At 57.1% G+C, this 4,370-nt stretch overlaps 1 long non-coding RNA gene across 1 annotated transcript; it reads left to right on the top strand.

The window, feature by feature from the left end:
• Window positions 1–727: 727 nt before the first annotated feature.
• LOC311632949 lies at window positions 728–3,789 on the top strand. Its single transcript, XR_014796870.1, has 3 exons — window positions 728–864; window positions 1,404–1,530; window positions 2,481–3,789. It is a non-coding gene; the product is annotated as an uncharacterized lncRNA (long non-coding RNA).
• The last annotated feature ends 581 nt before the right edge of the window (window positions 3,790–4,370 follow it).

The raw sequence follows: 4,370 nt of genomic DNA, 5'->3' as shown, positions 1-4,370 counted from the left end.
TACATATAATGCCTCTATGTTGGGTGTACCATTGTTGCTGAGAAATTAAGAATAGTACCACAGAAATATTCACTGGAGCCTGGGCCAGGTTGTTCAACTCCCTGAGCCTCAGTTTCCACACCTGCCTGAGGAGCCTACAGGCCTGCCCCTCGCACGATGAGCTGAGGACGCAGGGAGCGTGTTGGGACTCTGCGGTGCACAGTGGGTGCTCAGAGGGTGGTCCTTGCGGTGACCCCGTGACGTGCAGCTCTCCCGGCAGCTTGCTCCGTGGTGCCTCAGTTTACCCGCTGAGAAGCAGGGGCAACTCTCAGCCAAGATCGCCGACGGCAGAGAAGGCTCTGCCTTACAAGGCCCTGTTCCGCCTGCGCTGGACTTCCTAGCCCTTGGTTTCTCCAAATTTGGTCCTGCCCAGACTCTTGACCCTGCTTCCTGTCCCCCTCCCTTGACCCCGCCCCTCGGAGCCGGTCATCACTGATGGGGGCCCCCAGAACTGCCCGGAGAGGAAATCCTCTTCCTCCACTCGCAGACTGGAAGCTACAGAATGTTTCTTTTGGAATTTTTTGGCTTCCACGTTGCAGAATGTCCTAGCCTTGTCAGCCACAGCCCCCTCCCCCTTCCCTCCACCCCCCTCAGCCAGCAACGCTCCAGCCAAAGACGTGCTTGGACCTTACCTCCCTTCTCCCCGCCCTCCCCCACCCCTTCTTCTATGTTTGTTGTAAGGAAAGCAAACTGTGCCAAGGAGCCCAGAAGAACCGACTGGAAATCACCCAAAGGCGCCTACAGCTGATTGTTTCCTAAGCCAGAGGTGCTGGCGGCGGCGGCGGCGGCGGCGTAGCGGGGAACGTGGCTGTCCGTGGCCCTAAGGTGAGGACACGGAGACAGCCTGAGGGCTCGATGGGGTCCTGCCTCGGCCTGTGAAAAGCAAAACCCAGCCCTTGACTCGTTGAGCTCCCAACACTCCCCTCCTGGCAGCAGCATAATTGAATATTCATGCATTTTCTCCTTCCCCTGGAGAAAAAAAATAAAAAGTGATAAGTCAGATTTCTGCGCAGGCACAGAGAGAGTGCCCCAAGGCGCGGGGTGGGGGCCCCATTCCAGCCGGAGACAAAGCCTCCACTTCAATGTAGGAATGAAAACACCCTTCACCTTTGCCGCTGTGAATTTCCTAGATACACATGGTCAGGACAATCAGAGAATTATGAGGCTCCAGGACCAATTAGGGCTGTTTGTGTTGACGTCAAGTCTGGGGCAACTTTTTTCTTCCCCTTGCAAGTATTTATGATACTGACAGATGCAGGAGGGGGTGGGGGGTGGGGAGGGGGGAGGACCAGAACAGGAATAAGCCTTGTGGGGCCACGGGGATAAGGATCCGATGTGAAAAGCAGTCCCTGGTTTTGTTTAAGCAGCCAGATCTGTCTGCGCTGCAGCGCTGCCCCTGCCGGCGGGAAGGCGGAGAGAGAGCGCTGCTACACAGCCAGGCGTGCGGTGAAGAGCAGGCGGCCGAAGCCACACGACCAACTGGAGGGCAAGGTGTGCTCCCATGTTGCCTGCCGTGAGGAGGACAAGGTCTCTGGCAGCAAAATAACTTTCTCACGGAGGCAAGGCCAGGGAGAGGGATCCGGGCGCTGGCTCTTCAGGGTCAGAAACTACCACACTGTTTGGAATAGCATCCCATTTCTGCCCTACTGTGCGCCGAGGGTGGTGGGGGGACTGGGTGTGCCAGGCAAGGCTCCCACTCCTACGAGTAGCCATCCCGTGGACGCAAAGCCATCAGCCTTGGAGCTGCCCGAACAAGCCTCTCTGAGGCATGGGCACAGGCGGGGGAAGCGATGGGAAGGGCGAGGGGCACCCAATCAGGCTCAGCGTCTGATCGGGCCTCACCGGGACTGGTGTCCTACCAGCTTCTCACAAAACTGCCTGGCCAGTGGCAGGGCCACTGGTGAGCCTTATGCACCCACAAAGCTCACTCAGGCAGGCATGTATTTAACACCTACTGTGTGCACGGGCTCAGTGCGTGGGTGTAAATTCAGCCTCCTCCATTTGAGGCCCTGGACAGGTGTGGATCCCAGTGACCCATCTGGAAAACTGGGCCAATGAGAGAAGCCCCCAGCAGGGGTGCTGTGAGGACTCCCTGAGGTGCGGCAGCACAGGGTCCCTGTGGGTTTATGCACCCAGAGGCCTGGGTTCAAATCCTACCTCCACCACACACTTTGAACCCAGGCCTGCAACTTACCCTCTCTGTATTTCAGCTTCTTTGGGACGGTAAGAGTGCTGCTCCCTCATGGGGCTTCTATTAGGGTTAAAATTACATGTGATTTATTAAACCTATACGTATATTTTCTATGTACTTTATGCTCCATAATATAGGTTGTGTGTGATGGAGGAAGAGGCATTGCACACAAAATCCCTTCGCACAGCCTGGGCCTTGTGACTGGCCAGGAAATGTGATTGATTATTATTATTATTATTTTATCCTGTAGGTCAGTGGGAAGCCATGAGGTGTCTCAGAGCAAGGAGTCACCCTCAGCAAAGTCCTGTTCCACGCCTATTGAAAGTAAAGATCTGGAAGCCAGAACCACCAGCCCATGAAGTGCCTTTTAGAAAAAAAAATTTTTTTTTAGTGATTTCAGAGAGGAAGGGAGAGGGAGAGAGAGAATCATGGATCGGCTGCCTCCTGCACGCCCCCTGCTGGGGATTGAGCCTGTAACCCGGACCTGTGCCCTCACCAGGAATTGAACCTGGTTCATAAATGGATACTCAACCCCTGAGACACACTGGTGGGGCATTGTGCCTTTGTGTGTGTATGGACAGATGCCCCAGCCGGGCGACAGAGCCCCGTGGCAGCGCACATGGCAGGCTGGCTGGAGCCAGGTCCTCTCACAGAGGGGGCAGCCTGCCCAGCAGTTCCGCAGCCCTGGCGGCGGCGGTGGGGGGAGGGGGGAGAGAACAGAGCGGTTGGTAACCAAGGTCTCCCCTCTGGATTTCTCTGCCTCCCTGGCTCGGCCCCGCCCTCCCTCCGCAGAGCAGGCCGCGCGGAGCCTGGAAGCCCACGCAGCAGATGGAAGGCTCTCCAGCTGGCGTGGTGGGGGCGGGGGAAAGCGGGGTAGCGTTTCCTGTGCCCCAATCCCAGCTTGCTCCTTCTTCTGAGCACATTTTTTCCACCTCGCTTTCTTCCTTCTCATGTGCTCACACATCTTAAGATCTGGCTGTTTTTTGTGAATGGAATGTAACTTGAGAGCCGGGGCGGCGAGTCCGGGGAGGCCGTGCAGATGGGGAAGGTGCCCCTCTCCCTGTGAAAGGCAAGCCGCAGCCGCGGCCTCGAGACGGACAGGGCCAGGTGGGGAAGCCGCGCTGCCGCGAGCCTGAAACGGGAGAGGCCGGGACTCCCAGGCCCCGGACCAGCTTTCTGGACTTGGTGCTGACCCACCCGGTGCTGCAGGACCACCCAGGGAGAACCCGACCTCTGCCCCGCCCGGGGTGGGGGCAGGGAAGACATATGGGGGCTGTGGCCTCGTCTCCGTCTCCGAGGCATCTGGTGGCTTCCAGAGGCCCATCCTGCTGTCTTGGCACTAAGCTGCACGCACTCATTCATTGGTTCAAAAAGCACGCGTGGCCGAAACCGGTTTGGCTCAGTGGAGAGAGCGTTGGCCTGCGGACTGAAAGGTCCCAGGTTCGATTCCGGTCAAGGGCATGTACCTTGGTTGTGGGCACATCCCCAGCAAGAGGCAGCTGATTGATGATTCTCTCTCATCGATGTTTCTCTCTATCCCTCTCTCTTCTTCTCTGTAAAAAAATCAATAAAATATATATTAAAAAAAAAAAAAAAAGCACGCGTGTGCTAGGCAGTTCTGTGAAGTGACCCTTGAGCCCCCTGACCTCACGGACTGGTGAGACAAGCCACCAGCACTCGGCTCTGAGGATTCACATGGACAAGAGGTTTCTCTGTGTGCGTTAGTCCTGACAGCAATGCAGAAGGATGCTGTCACTGCTGACCTCACCGATGAGAACACTGATGCCCCGGGCCCCCGTGTCTGACCTGGGTGCTTCCGAAAGCTAAAGCCCAGCGACAGGCAGGCCACAGGCCCGGGGGTGTGGGAGACCTGACCCAGGGGTCCCACAGGGCCTCCCCGGGGTGGGACAGGGCATCCTCCCCAAGGCGGCTGTGACAGGAGAGTGCACGCAGGGAACCACTGGGCTTTCCAAGGCTCCTGCCTTCCTAGACGGAGGATAATGGCTCTCACCAAAGGGTGAGGATTAGATGAAGGTTATTGGAGGTCAAGTGCTCGGCAGAGTTTCTGGCATCCAGTAAATGCTCCATAGATGCTGCTTGCACAGAGAACAAGCTGCCCAACTATACCTGGCAGGACCCT

This window comes from Pipistrellus hanaki (assembly GCF_964339955.1).
Source record: "Pipistrellus hanaki genome assembly, chromosome: 15".
In the NCBI taxonomy this organism is placed as follows: Eukaryota; Metazoa; Chordata; class Mammalia; order Chiroptera; family Vespertilionidae; genus Pipistrellus; species Pipistrellus hanaki.
This window is presented reverse-complemented; position numbering and strand designations above follow the sequence as displayed.